At 33.0% G+C, this 16,190-nt stretch overlaps 1 protein-coding gene and 1 long non-coding RNA gene across 5 annotated transcripts in view; one reads left to right on the top strand and one right to left on the bottom strand.

Annotated features, from left to right (window-relative positions):
• Positions 1-16,190, bottom strand: part of LOC126702768 (disease resistance protein RUN1-like) — a 107,682-nt gene that overhangs the window by 10,935 nt on the left and 80,557 nt on the right. The window contains exon 7 of one of the 3 annotated variants that reach the window (XM_050401601.1): positions 2,306-2,355. The exons of the other annotated variants lie outside the window; for them this stretch is intronic. The gene's annotated coding sequence lies outside the window, so the exon portion shown is untranslated. Of the gene's footprint in view, positions 1-2,305; positions 2,356-16,190 lie in introns of those variants that run through there. 3 annotated transcript variants of the gene reach the window in all.
• Positions 7,383-9,620, top strand: LOC126702772 (uncharacterized). 2 transcript variants are annotated; one of them, XR_007647847.1, is made up of 4 exons: positions 7,383-7,626; positions 7,822-7,930; positions 8,014-8,124; positions 8,748-9,620. It is a non-coding gene; the product is annotated as an uncharacterized LOC126702772 (long non-coding RNA). The 2 variants fall into 2 exon arrangements; XR_007647846.1 differs by having other exon boundaries at positions 8,014-9,620.

Below are 16,190 nucleotides of genomic sequence, written 5' to 3'. Positions count from 1 at the left end.
CAATTCGAGGGTGGACAAGGGTAACTTGGCGTTGAACAAGAAAGAGAAGAAAAAGGAATGACAAAGTAGTCATCTCCTCTTCATTAAATACACTACAACCACTTAGTTGACCGCATTAATGGGGAAATGACCATAAATAGTGCTCCACAACTCACATCCTAGTATAAAAATCTTCTAGCAAAGTTTTGATGGGACAAGTATCAGGAAAGCCTAATCCTAACCCTCCAAATGTAAAGTCTAGATGCACTTTGGTTAAACTATATAAAGCCAAGAAACACCTGGATTGGGGGGAGCTCTTTTGGGAAGAAAAAGAGAAAAGAGAAAATAGAGAGAGATTATCCAATTGTAACCTCTTCCTCGGACCAAACCCAAGGACGAACACTTAGTCATTTCAGGGCTTTTTCTAGTTAAATATTGTTACCACACACAGGAGACTGGTCTGATTCTTAATTTCTATCACGTAATGGGTAATTAAAGGTTGGCCTTGCATTCCACCTCTAAAAATTAATTGTGTGAGCAAACAGTAATACGATTAATGCTAGCTTATTTTCTTAGTTTTACTTTTTACCTGCCACAATATATATATATATATATATAAATTAAATACATATTTAAATTAAATACATATTTAAATTAAATATGAGGTTAAAATGCAAAATTTACCCTCTATGTTTCACATGAATTCATTTTAGTCTTTTAGGGTCCGTTTGATTGGAGGGGTGAAAAAGTGGGATGATAGAAAAAATTTTAATTTCTTTCTTTTTTGTTTAGTTGGAAGTAAAAAAGTGGATGGATAAAAAAAATGAGTTTGAATAAATTTACTCATATACTTTAGTTAAAGAATGATGTTCAATTAAAACAAAAAAGTGACAAATAATAAAAATAAAATAAATAAAAAGAGCAATCACCCAAATTTATTAAAAAAATAAAAATCATGTAAAAAAAAAAATCATGTCTAGTTTAAAAAAAAACAACTATCACGTTAGGCCCTAGAAAATCAAAAGAAAAAAAAAGAATAGAAAAAAAGAGAGAATGTTACTTTCATAAAAAAAAGGAATAAAAAAAGAAGAAGAGGCAGCCTAGGCACTAGGAAATCAAAAGAAAAAAAGAAAAAGAAAAAAGAGGCAACGTTATTGCCCAGGATAAAATAAAAAAGAAAAAAAGTGCTCATATTCACATGAACATGAACATTTTTGTAAATCAAGAAAAAATACATCTCCATTTAATTTTCTTCCCATTTTGGGGATAAAATATTTTGGTGGCCCAAGGGAAAAAACACTTGGACTCCACTATATATTTTCCTTCATTTCCACTTAACCAAACACACCTCAAAAAAGTTTTTCTTCTTATTTTTTCTTCGAAGTTTTCCATCTACCCTATTTCACTTCCAAACAAATATACCATTAACTTTACTTTCATTCATTTCAATCATTTAAGTTTCAGATTTATTCAATTAAGGTTTTTTTATCAACTTTTGTTAATTTAAATATTAATTTATTCATTTAAGTTTCCTTGTATATAAATATTAATTTAAAAATGTTATTTAACTTTTGATATATATTTTTCATTTATATCAATTTTTCTTACTTTTAAAGATATAAAATTACTAATTAAGTTTTGTTTTCAAATTCCTCTAGCTCTTTCTTTTCCATCTAATTTACCGCTAATCCATTAATCCTTTCATCTACATGAATATTATCTTCATTTTCGTTAAATGTTTTCAAGTTTTGCTAACATTTTTTTTTTCAATTGATTTTATGGTTAATCTACTAACCATGTGATTGGAAAATTTAATGAATTTATAATTTGAATATTTTTTTGTTAACATCTGGGATAGGATTATATACTACATAGAATTTTTGGACGTGGATCATCTCTCATAAAGGAACAAAGAAATTGATGTTGGAATTTTATTTTAAAAAATAAAAAAGGTATAAGTATGAAATGTAGAGGTCTGTGATTATTTTTTTTGGGCTTTGTTTATAAAACCTACGTTACTTTTAATATTTGTTTGATGGTTCCTCAGTTAATTTTTACCTCTCATACACAATAGTAGTTCACAACAACCCACAATCTCAGCTTATTATACGACATTAGTAGATTGTGTGTTAGGCTTCATTCCAATCCATTTGTATTTACAGAAATCAGGATATGGATTTGCATATTAACAAAAAATGTGTTTCTTTGTTTCGAAAAAGCTTCTTAATGAATACTTAAAAAAAAAAAATAATAATAAATAAATAAAAACTATACCATTAAAATTATAAAATAAAAAACCTAAACGTAGGTTCTTTTTATCCCATGTCAAGTCGACCGTTTGGCTTGAGGCTTATCTTCTGGGTCAGTCCTATATTCCTGGAATCACTCACAACATTAAAAGATCACATAGAAAATTTTCGGCAAAAATCTTTGAGGTGCCCACTCTCTATGTAAACAAACAGGGAATACAGGTAGTAATATATATGGATTGAGCACAACCTCATTGACGTATACCAAAAAAGCCTTCCCAGTGGAGTCCCTGAGATTCCGAAAAAGCTCATAGTCAGATGCAAGCTTTTAGAGATGTATTGGATGAGTGTGGTTTTATGGACCTTGGGTTTGTGGGATCAAAGTTCACATGGCATAAGCATTATGAAAATTTCACAGTATGGGAGAGATTAGATAGGGCAGTGGCTAACAATGAGTGGTTTTCTTTGTTTCCAGATACACAAGTTCATCATCTTGATGTTACCACTTCAGATCATAAGCCTTTGTTAATCAATCCGGATGGAATGGACTGTAAGCAACAGAGGCCTTTTCGTTTTGAGCAGATGTGGATGAGTGAACCGAGGTGTGGGGCAACAATTGAGGCGGTATGGCAGCAGGGAGGAGACGGTCACAAGGGAGAGAGAGTGATAAAAAAAGTGGATAAATGCGGGAAAAGCCTAACCAAATGGAGTAAGACTTGTTTTCGGAATGTGAGACGGGAGTTGGAACAAAAGAGGAAAAAACTAGCTCAGGCCGAGAGAGTAGCTTGCAGTGGGGGTTCGGTGTTACTGATGAAGAAATTGGAGAAAGAAATAAATGTACTCCTTGATAAAGAGGCACAGATGTGGGGGCAACGGGCTAAGGTGCAATGGTTAAAAGATGGGGACAGGAATACGAGGTTTTTTCATAGCAAAGCCTCACAACGAAGAAGGAAAAACTACATCAAGGGGTTGTATGATAATGAAGGCCAATGGTGCACTAATCTTAACCAAATGGAAGGGATTGTGTTGGAGTTTTACCAGGCTCTTTTCACTTCCCAAAACCTAGAGAATTTTGATGAGATTTTGGCTCAAATACCCCGAGTTGTAACAGATGATATGAACAATGATTTGTTGGCAGAGTTCCAAAAAGAAGAAGTAGAGACAGCTCTTAAGCAGATGGCTCCCCTGAAATCACCTGGACCGGATGGAATGCCACCCATTTTCTACCAACATTATTGGTCTTTGGTGGGTAATGATGTGGTTGATGATATTCTGTATCTCCTTAATTCGGGTAATCTCCCTCCATCTTTATGTCATTCTTTCATAACTTTAATCCCTAAAGTTCATAGTCCTGAATATATTTCACAATATCGCCCTATAAGTCTTAGCAACGTTTTGTACAGAATTTTTTCAAAAGTTTTGGCAAACAGGTTGAAGAAAATTCTTCCCAACCTAGTGTCGGAACAACAAAGTGCTTTTGTGAAGGATAGATTGATTTCTGACAATATTATGGTGGCTTTTGAAACCCTCCATTATATGAGGAACCATAGTTCAGGGGAGACGGGGTATATGGCACTTAAACTGGACATGAGCAAGGCGTATGATAGGGTGGAGTGGTTGTATATGGAGAAATTGATGAAGAAGATGGGTTTTGGAGACACTTGGGTAAATTTGATGATGCAATGTATTTCAAGGGCTACTTATTCCGTTTTAATTAATGGAGAGCCACATGGTCACATCACACCTTCACAGGGGCTGCGCCAAGGAGATCCTTTGTCTCCTTACTTATTCTTATTATGCACAGAAGGGTTTCATGGTTAGTTGAGAAAAGCAGAGGAGACTGGAGATATAAGGGGTATTTCTATTTGTAGAAGTGCACCGAAGCTAACACACCTTCTTTTTGCAGATGACAGCCTTATTTTTTGCAGGGCAAAAATTAATGAGTGTGAGAAGCTTTTGGAGATCCTAGCCACTTATGAGCAAGCATCGGGGCAACAAATAAATAGAGATAAAACTACTCTATTTTTTAGCAGGTCCACTTCCCATCAAATGCAAGCTTCAATTTAAGCAGCCCTTGGAGTACCTGTGGTCAAGCAATATGAGAAGTATTTGGGATTGCCAAGTTTCATAGGGCGAAAAAAGAAGGATAGCTTTGCTAACATTAAGCAAAGAGTGTGGAAAAGGCTCCAAGGGTGGGAAGGCAAGCTCTTATCACAAGCTGGGAGAGAAATTTTAATTAAAGCAGTGACTCAAGCTTTACCTACCTACACTATGTCATGTTTCAAACTACCAGTTACTCTGTGCCATGACATTGAAGCTCTTATTCGGAAATTTTTTTGGGGGCAACGAGGAGATAGTCGAAAGGTGCATTGGGTAAGGTGGGAAGAGTTATGTAAGTCAAAGGAGCAAGGAGGGATGGGATTCAAGGACTTGTCCCGTTTTAATGATGCTTTGCTCGCTAAACAAACTTGGAGACTTCTACATGATAAATCCTAACTGTTTTATCGGATTTTTAAAGCGAGGTTTTTCCCAAATTGTTCAGTCATGGAGGCCACTTGTCCAAGCTCAACATCCTATGCATGGAAGAGCATTATTAAAGGGAGAGATGTGATTAAACGTGGGGCTATTTGGAGAATTGGAGATGGGAAGTCAGCTCATATTTGGGGGGATAGGTGGCTGCCACAAAAACATTCAGCACTAGTTTTATCTCCACGGATAGATGTTTTGGCTGAAGCAAAAGTCCAAAGCTTGATTGATGAAGAACGAAGATGCTGGAAGACTAAGTTAATTGATGAAACCTTGCTGGAATTTGAGGCAACATTGGTGAAAAGCATTCCCCTTTGCCTCACTGAGAAACCGGATGAACTAATTTGGCCTCACAGTGCTAATGGAGCATACACAGTCAAGTCGGGTTATAAGTTTCTGCAGACGGAATTTCAGAATCAACAACCGGGTCAGTCCGATCCTTTGATGCTCAAGCCACTGTGGAAGGGGATATGGGGTCTCAACGTGCCAAGCAAAGTCAAAAATCTAGTTTGGAGAGCTGTGAAAAACTCACTCCCCACGAAGCAGAATTTAGTTAAAAGAAAGGTGTTAAATGATGACTGCTGTGATCACTGTAAGATGCAGCAAGAAGACACACTCCATGCTCTATACCTCTGTCCGAAGTTGGAGGAAATTTGGCTCTCGGTACAAGCTTGGAACTAGCACAGTCTAAGGCAAATAAAGAGTTTTGTTGATCTTATGGGATGCATTTTGGCGGAGAACAGGGATCCGGAACTATTTGCTATGGTTGTATGGGCCGTATGGAAGAGACAGAATGATATGAGGGTTGGGAAAAGAGGTGAAAATCTACCAAACTTGGTGCAATTAGCTCGAAACAGGTTACAGGAATTTTTGCTGCATAATTATGCAGAAACAGCAGCTACGGACAGACCCTCAATGCAGTGGCAGCCACCAGCGCACCAACAGTACAAGATTAATTTTGATGGGGCACTTTTCAAGGATGAAAACCAGGCCGGAATAGGGGTGGTGATTAGGGACAGCAAGGGGGAGGTGATGGTCTCCTTGGCTCAGCGACTTCCACTACCTAGTACAGCTATTGAAGTTGAGGCCTTAGCAGCCAGGCGTGCAATGGAGTTGGCGTTGGAAACTGGTCTCAATAAGGGGGTGCTGGAAGGTGATTCACAGATCCTCATGAACGCTCTAAAGTCAAACTCTCATAACCTTGCACAGTTCGGTCATATTATCAAGGATATACAGTACTTAGCCTCTAGTTTCACCATTATTTCTTTTTCTCATGTAAGGAGGCATTGTAATACTGTAGCTCACTCGATTGCGAGGCGGGCACTTTCTTTTTCGTCATTACAAGTCTGGATGGAAGATGTACCACCAGAGATTGCAGATGTTCTTCAGGCTGATTTTCATAGCCTTAGCTGAATAAAATCTTTTGATGTGGATTCTCAAAAAAAAAAAAAAAAAATTATTATTATTATTTTTCAAAACACATTGAGAAAGAGAAGAGCATAACATTTTTCTTAAGTTTTATAGAAGAGAGACGGAGGGATTTTGGGACCAGGTGAAATTGATGCCAACTGTGGAGAAAACTTCTGCCCTTTGAAGTCATTCCTTTAAGACTGAGATTGAACTATGGCAATATGGGTTTTGGTGGTACATGACCAGAAGTATGGGAAAGAGAGAAGATTGAAACAGAAAAGAAATGAGCAAGAGGTAAAAAGCGATGAGTTTGTGTAATTGAGGAGACATTTGGTCATTCTAAGAGACTCGAAGAGGAAAGGTTGTGGAAAGAGTAAATATGACAATTAATGTTTTTATTGTAGAGAAACTACTTATACAAAGCTTCAAATGGCAGAACCTCATCCTTTCCCGCATGAGGTCTTTGCTTATATATATATATATATATTGATTAATTGATGAATGAGATCTCAATTATCAAATAAAGAGGCCACCAATGCCTTATTGTTTGCTCAAACTCTACATAACACTGTGCCATTCGAAGAGTAAGCCCACACTTCTGCACCATCAAGGAGTAATGAGTTCATAGAATAATCACCACTCTATTTATTAAATGCCAAACTCCTTTCCAAGGTGAACTAGAAACACATAGAATCGAAAAGGCCCATCTTAAATCTAGAATCATGATAAGAAATTGCATACATAGGCACTAAAAACCAACAACCCAACCCCCTTCTCACAGCCTACACACCTACCACTTCAGCCAAGCCAAAAAGAACACCACTTCGTTGTTGTGCAATGTATATATATATATATATATACACTACAACACACTGGAGTTTTTTCAACATTTTTTTTTATCTACTGTCACTAAAAATTGTTAATAAAAACCTTAAATTTTTACAATTATACACAACTGTTAAAAAAAGTAAAGAAATTTAAAATTTTATTTTCACAGTTGGTATAACTGTTGAAACATGTGTTAAAAAAAATCCACAGTCAGCATAACTGTTGAAATAAGTGTTAAAAAAATAAATAAATAGAGAAAAGTTATATCAATAGTCGGATAAATGTGGAAAAAATAAATTAAATATTTTACCAACAGTTATAAAATGCTGAAAATTAAAATACGGAACTTATATAGATTGTACAGTATTTTTTACGATTAAATTTTCTCTCTCTCTCTCATAGCTCTTTGCGGTCATGGCTATTAATCAATTTCAAAACCTTTCTATTTTTCTATTATTTTCTAGGCAACCAAACAGAGTTCTTGAGTAGGTTTTTTTTTTTTTTTTTTTTCCTGTTTTTTATGATTTTCGTTTTGATTTCCTCATCAAGATCATCGCCATCAAATTGATTTCACCAAGCTGGTACTATTACATTCAGATATTCACACTTTTCCCTATCCAAACCCTTCGATTAGGTATTTTTTTCTACTTCCTAGTTTTAAAAACTTATTTATGATCATTTTGTTTTTGCTTGGAATCGAATTTCATCCATACTCTGTTATTCGCTTTGAGTATTTTGAACTTTTGTGGTTTTTGTTCTTGAATTTGAAATGCTATGTCAAAATTGAATTTGTGGTTTTGTGTATTGCGTGCTTTCAATGTGATTGCAGGTGCATTTGCATTGGTTAAGGACTTTATCAGGAACATGGAAGAAAGTTACAGGAATTGCAAGCAGAGTTGTCTTCTTCCAATGAATTGCGGCAAAAGCAGGAACGAAAGGTTTGCACTCAACCTGCTCGATGAAATGCCTGTGATAAAAAAATGTAAAGTTATTGTTAGTAATAGGAATTTTCTTTTAATAGGTGAGTTATCTTCAGAATGACAATGCTTTACCCGAGAACAAGCAAAAGGAATTGAAGGGAATTATACAAAGCTTACTTCAATCAAAGGAAAGTTTTGTGAATGCTTACGAGGTTTGTAATCTGTAATCCTCTATATAAGTTGTAATAATGATGATGATGATAAGATTTTATACAAAAATTTTGAGACATATTGGCAGGACATGGTCCTCACTGGCTGATTTTAGCATAAACCTTGATTATCTGTTGAAAGATTGATATGTGTGTGTGTATTCTTTTTCTTTTTTGGGGGGTAATTATATCATAAAACCCTAGAGTTTGACCTTGGTTCAGATTAAATAAAGTTCAAACAAACATGGCATATTTCCTACAACCTCTGGAAACTTCTTTAGTCTTGAACAGCCAAAAAGAATAATAATTTCAAGAGATTCCAAGTTGATCTTGTGAGGAAGGCTTTCAAGACACTTGTAACCAAACAGATCTAATCAAATAAGCTGTTTGAGATTTCCAAGAGATGGATCAATCTTAGACAGTGATTAGGGTTTTTTAGAGGTGGTGTTGCTGTGTTTTTGAGTGAGAGAAAATTGTAGCCACAACTTGTATTTCTTTTTCCCTGATAATAATGAAATCTTTGCAACTCTGTGAACGAAGGTAAATTGCCAAACCGCATAAATATTGTCTTGTGTGTTTGATTGCTTTCTTTGGCATGTGTTTTCTCTATTTTTTGTTTCTCATAGGTTGGGATTTCAATTAAATTCCCTACACAAGTACACAAGTGTGTACACAAGAGTCACCATGTTGTTACTGACTTCAGCTCCATACCCTTTTTTGGACAAGAGAACCACCTTGTATACTTAGTTTGGGACAAAAGCCAAGGCAAGGGCACATGGGAGAAGATGTTAGGTTGATACCAGCCCTAACGATGACAAACTCACCCGTTAAAGAATTACACACATATAATCGATCCAATTTCACAAAGTCGTGACGTTGATACCGATACATCTCGCCTAGCAAAATCAACCCATTGCATGAATCCAACAGACTAAGTTTCACATTACATTCCGTACCTAAATGGGTTTCAGTGGCAAACTTTACTATAGAGTTACGCACAGAATTTCTATTGTCAAAATGAACTGCGTAGAGATGCTGTTAACGGTTTTTGTTTGTGGATTGGAGGATGATGCAGGGGTCTGCTCTTGTGTGATACAATTGAGCGAGACTAGGGTCAACGAGAAGATGTAGCCATGTCTTGCAAACGCGCCTACAGCTGAACAGGGTATTAAAGGGCAGCCGTGACAGAATGTCTATCACAATATTTGGGTGAAGCTGTGAGAAAATGTCAGTGCCGCCGACTTTTTCATCTGCTTTGGCCTTCTTCTTGGCCATGCTGGTTGTTGGGTCGGAATGGGATTTGTTTTTTGTTCCCATGGTGAAGGACTTTGGCAATTGCAGTAAGCAAGACTTTTTATAATTTTTGGTTCTTGATACAAAAAACTGAAATTTCTCTTATGCATAATCGCTACAGCCTTACAGCAATACATATTTGTATTTGAATAGAACTAGTCCTGAAAATATCAACAAGTCTCTCAATTTGTAATTTTTTTAGGAAAGCATTTGCTCATTATATGTGTTCGAGAAGAGAAACTAATCTGAAAATTTACTAATTTTTTTACGACAGAAATAAAATTACTCCTCTCATTTCTCTCTCAAATTCAACCAGTTTATCCCCAAAAAAAAAAAAAAAAAAAAATCAAGTCCTACCTCTCTTACAAAGTCACAACTCAAGCCATTCAGCTCTTAATACCCTCCTCCATCCGATCCGCACATCTCTTCTACCTCTACTCAGAAGTTCGGTTGAAAATTGTGGGAACTGGGCGTGAAAAAGATCGACAGCTGATTCTCTTCTACCTCAGGCGTGATGGGTATGGATTGAGACAGCAATGATAATTGAACTCATCATTTTCCCTCTCTGTTCTCAGATGTTGAGCTCGTCCACGGAGAAGTTGTTTTTCGAAGCACAGGGCTGAGTTGTTGTAATAAATTGTTTTAGTACGTCGAAATGTGGAATGAGTGAATTACACAAAATTTGGATTTGACATCAATCGAAAAAAATTAGGGAGGAAGTTCATGTCATGAAGAATTAGAAAGAAATAACTAATTATTGGATGATTTACATGTATAATGTGTTTATTTATTTTATTTATTTATTTATATTCTCTAACTTTCTGTCTATGATGTAATTTTTTTGTTGTTATAATTTTATTATTTTACCTAAATAGAGTATTTTAATTTTATTTTAGTTGCTTTTATAATTATAATTAAAATATATTTTTTAATTAATTAATAAACCTATGGTTTAACTAACGAATCATCAGTTGAACTAGTGAACCAATCTTTCAGTCGGGTTAACTTTTAATTTGATTTTTTTAACTATGGTTTAAATTTGGAGAATTTTTATTATTATATTAGTATAATAATTAGTTGAAATATTTATATTTTAAAATGTTAGGTCTTTTTGTAGTTGTACTCTAATTATTTAATGTATTATAAGTTCGGTTTAAAACACTAGTGTTACTATTTTCGGTACGTTTTAATAAGTATTACTGTTTGCTAAAAAAATATAAAATACAAGAATGCCTATCTAATCTTTGAAGTTTGCTAATATTACATGTTTATTTTATTTATTTTTCTATTAATTAATTATTAAAATAATTACTGTATTACGTTATTGTGGTTGGACATTAATAAACCCTGGTTTTCTCTACATTATACATAAAAAAAAAAAAACTAAGCGTTGTAATTTTTTTCCCATGTTCTATCTCAATGTAAATTCAAAATTTTTTAATAACATTATTATTACTACTTGTTTAGTTGTTGCCATTGATTTTTGTTATTTCTACACATTTTATTATAATCATGGTATTATTGTTCAATTTTAGAGATCTGTGCAAATTTCATTAGGAATTGACAATGAAGAATAAATACCCATAATTATGAATATTATTGTTCTTTTGGTAATTTCATTATGCAGAATCTTTCATGGAAGATTCATTATACAAAACTAAATTACTTTAGCAGATTCATTATGAAATTACCAACATATACTTCACTATGTAGAAATTGATTACTTTTGCATCCAAGCAACTTGTATCTTGTTAGACTCCCTAGACATTGTTTTGCGAAATTAATGTATAACAAGAGAGGTGATTGAAAACCTAAACATAGATTCAGTTAAGATGAATAAGTGCTAATCTAGTTGGCATAGATTTTTTTTTCTTATAAATTTTTTATCTTAATAAAATATTATAATTAGGACTTTCAAGACAATATATAGAGTAACTACCATTGTTTCGTAAAACTATTTTTTGATGTAAACCCTGTTTTGAATGGGATATCGAAAATTATGAAATATAATTTTTTTTAATTATTTTATTTATAGGATCGTATCTATTTCATGTGTTATGACAAGGTCAATGTTGATTTGCAAGTGCTAGATTGTATTGGTATATGGTTGAATATTGGATATGATAATATGTTGAATTTCAATCAAATTGGATTGATTTTGTTATGTGGGAAAATATTGTTAAAGCTTTTGGTGTTTACACGTAAAACTATTTTACTTGTTGTGCAAGTAAAGTATTTTACTTGTATTATGAGTCTAGTAACCATGGTTTAGTATATGGTTAGTTAAGGTTTAGCCTCCTATAAAACAACTAACAAATAGTTGACATAATGTATAAAAATGAAAATAAATAAATAAATAAAAACTCCTATAAAAAAAATGTTTTAGAAAAAACATTATTACCAATTTAGTTCACTAAGTATTGAAAGTTCAGGATTGTTGATTTAATTTTATTTTGAATATGAATCGAGCTTGAACTCATCCCCAAATAAATTACATATTCAAGCTTGGGTTTATTTCTTTGTTGAACAAGTTGGGGCTTGCTTAAAAGCTACTTGAATAATTTTTTTTCCCCTCTATATGATAAAACCATGACTAAAATTTTTAACTCCTTTACAAATCTATGTTAATAATCAATAACTAAATTATAGTTGAAATTAAATTATTTGTGTTAATGAGATAGAATGATTTTCATTAATGAATTTATAAGATTCATCAACCTTTTGTTGTTAAAAATTATATAGTTTTTACTACTAATTGATTGTTTATATTATCAATAAACTACATGTTAAATATTAGCATTGATACACCATGTTGAATATGCTAGTATGGATGCGGAAGCGAAAGCATAAAGTATAGAACATAGTAACACACGAGAGTTACGTGGTTCAGCCTAACGGCCTACATCCACGGAGGAAACCCTAAAGGGCTACATCAATAATATATTAGAATGTAGTACAAATCCTGTGTTACAATGAATCATAATATGTGTATATATAGTAGACTAAACCCTAGACTAAGAGACTTCTAGTACAAGCAGGAGACTTGGCTTGCACACAAAGTAGAATTAGGCTTAGGCCTATGCTAATGAGCTAATATATCTCTAACACTACAAATAATAATTTGATATAATATAAACTCATTTACAAATATACAAAATTCAATCTCAAGTCTATATAAACATAAATATATATATATATATATATATGTATGTATGCTTTTCTAAAAATAATGTTCATCTTTTTCTACTGCTTTGGCTTTGTTCTCCATGGTGGTTGTTGGGTTGGAATTGATAAGGATTAAGATACGATCCAAATATAGCCTATAACTAAGTAATATAGGTATTACAAGACTTTGCAAATTGATTTTGAATTTTTATCTTTTAAAATACTATTACAGTGCAATTATGACTTAACTAAATAATATAACAAGACATTGCAAGTTGATTTTAATTTTTTCTCTTTTAAAATATTACGATGCAATTATGACTTTCCTTAGGTTACCGGGTTTGACTTTATCCCTTTCAGAATGTTACAAGGAAATTTTAGGGAAAAAAAAAATAGTGTTTTGAAAGCATTACCAATAATATTTTTCTATAAAATTAAAAAGTAAATAAAATTTTACCTTTGTCATAAGTGAACTAAATTGTTTATGAATAATTCGAGCTATATTTTGGGGAAAAAAATTTATATTATTATGTTTACCAAACAATTCAAATTTAAGCTAGACTATTAAGCAAGTCACACTTAAATATAATAATGTATTTGTGAATAAGCTTATAAATGTCATATTTAATCCGAATTAGCATAATTTAGCATTGAGTTCATGCCAACACAGTGGCCATACATGTTTCTGGCAATGTCATTGGCACAAAATTTATTGCTCCAAAATTGATGCAAAATATTTATGAAGATCTTGCAAATTGATGTGGCAATCAGAAGTTGATAATCCTCGTAGATTCTACCTACAATGTAGGCAGAAACTTTAAGATTAAAGAAAAACAAATAGGAAAAATAAAAGTAAAAACATGGCAGCCCAACCAATTATTCATGTATTTTTTCATTAAAATTTCCTATGAAATAAAATTAAAAAAAGAAAAGGAGGCCTTTTATCTAGAGAAGCAGAGTCTACATTTTTATATAAACCAAGTAAAACTACATTTTTAAATGGCAGTCGTGACAGAATGTCTGTCACAATATTTGGGTGAAGCTGCGAGATAATGTCAGTGCCGCCGACTTTTTCATCTGCTTTTACTGCTTTGGCCTTCTTCTTGGCCATGCTGGTTGTTGGGTCAGAATGAGATTTGGTTTTTCTTCCTATGAATTGTAGCGAGTAAGATGGGTAAGCAAAAATAAAAAATTTAGATAACTGCTGCACCTACACAACATATAGGACTTTTATCATTTTTGGTTCTTGATATTAAAAAAAAAAAAAAAAAAAACTGGCTCACGGGCTTACAGCAATACATTTTTATAGTTGGACAGAACTAGCATTCTAAAAACAAATAACTAGTCCTGGAAATATCAACAAGTCTATTATCATCTAAAATGTTGAGAAAGTCATTTAACAGGGTCCTGCAATCACAAAGGAGAGATTTCAAGGAGTGGAAAACAATTTCTTAATCATCTTTGATTTTAAAATGTGCCTTATAATATGCTAAGCAACAAAATTTTAATTTTTATAAATAGAAAAAATATATTCCTTTAGTATCCAAGGCTTTATTTTCACTTAATTATTGAAAAAAAAAATTTACAAGTCACTTTCAAATACAATGAATGTACTAAGCAATACATATTACTTAAAAATACTCGTAATTCCTAAAGAGACAAATATTTCTAGTTAAAAAAAAAAAAAAAAAAAAAATCTATTACGTAGTATGTTATAAAGTTGTATTCCATGAGACGGCTATAACCTTAGATATTTTTTCATCATGAATCTGTGTTAACGAATTTTTCACAGCATATTCTTTCGCAATTAGCTACCTAGAAAATCTACGCTATATAATAAGGGCACCAATTTCCCCCCAAAAAAAAAAAAATAATAAGGGCACCAACAACGAAATTAATTGACCAAAATACCCTTTATAATTTAAAAAAATTATATAAGAATCATTGCAACTTTAACAGGTGGATTTAGACATCGAGACTACTAGCAAAAAAAATTATAAAAAGAGGAAAAAAAAAGTTAAGAATTTATGATGAGGATTACAAGATTTAGCCGACCTGGCTCACTCTAGAATGGGAGTCTTTTGGGTTAAAATTGCAAATTTTAAAGTTAATTTGCGTTATAGCTACTGTTCGAAGTTAATTGGGAAACTGAGGAGAGAGACTGAATTTCGGCAATGGCGTTGCCGAAATTCAGCCAAAAAAAGCAAGAGAGAGAATTCGATACCGAAATTCAATCAGAAAGCAGGAGAGAGGAGAGAGAATAACAAAAAAGTAGGAGAGAGGAGAGAGAATAACCAAAAAGCAGGAGAGAGGAGAGAGAATAACCAAAATTTTTTTTTTTCCCCCACAATTTCAGTAATGCCATTGCCGAAATTGTTGGGGAAATTTTTTTTTTCCCCCACAATTTCGGTAATGCCATTGCCGAAATTGTGGAGGAATTTTTTTTTTTTTTTTCCCACAATTTCGTAATCCCATTGCTGTTTTCTCTTTTATTTATTTATTTATTTATTTACACTTACGGCAACTCTATTGCCGAAATAAGGGGATTGCCGAAAATGTGAAAAAAAAAAGAAAAAAAGGAGAAAAGGATTACGGCAACGGGATTGCCGAAATAGGAAAAAAAAATTTCCCCTGTTTCGGCAATACCATTGCCGTAAATGTAAATAAAAAATAAAAATAAAAATAAAAAGAAAAGAAAAAGAGAAAAGGATTACAGCAATCCCATTGCCGTAATAGGAGGAAATATCTATTTCGGCAATAGCGTTGCCGTAAATGTAAATAAATGTAAATAAATAAATAAAAATTGGGGAAAAATTTGGAAAAATAATTTCCCTTATTTCGACAATAGCGTTGCCGTAAATGTAAATAAATAAATAAAAAGAGAAAACAGCAATGGGATTGCCGAAATTGAGGAAAAATTAAATAATTTTCCCCTATTTCGGCAATAGCGTTGCCGTAAATGTAAATAAATAAATAAATAAATAAAAAGAAAAAACAGCAATGAGATTGCCGAAAATGTGGAAAAAAAAAAATTTTCACTCACAATTTCGGTAATGACATTGCCGAAATTGTGGGGGAAAAATTTTTGGAAAAAAAAAAAAAAAATTTCCCCACAATTTCGGTAATGCCATTGCCGAAATTGTTGGGGAAAATTTTTTTTTTCCCCACAATTTCGGTAATGCCATTGCCGAAATTGTTGGGGAAAATTTTTTTTTTTCCCCCACAATTTCGGTAATACCATTGCCGAAATTGTGGAGGAATTTTTTTTTTTTTTTATTTCCCCACAATTTCGGTAATGCCATTGCCGAAATTGTGGAGGAAAAATTTTTTTTTTTTCCCCCACAATTTCGGTAATGCCATTGCCGAAATTGTTGGGGAAAATTTTTTTTTTTCCCCCACAATTTCGGTAATGCCATTGTTTTTTATTTTTTTATTTATTTTTTTTTTTTTACATTTACGGCAACGCTATTGCCGTAATAGGGGGAAATTATTTAATTTTTCCTCAATTTCAGCAGTGCCATTACTGAAATTGTGGGAAAGAAAGGAGAAAAGGATTACGGCAATAGCGTTGCCGTAAATGTGAGAAAAAAAAAGTACAAAAGGATTAAAAA

The sequence above is a fragment of the Quercus robur genome, chromosome 10 (assembly GCF_932294415.1).
Source record: "Quercus robur chromosome 10, dhQueRobu3.1, whole genome shotgun sequence".
NCBI classification, from domain to species: Eukaryota; Viridiplantae; Streptophyta; class Magnoliopsida; order Fagales; family Fagaceae; genus Quercus; species Quercus robur.
Note: the sequence above shows the minus strand (reverse complement) of the source record. Positions and strands in the feature narration are given on the sequence as shown.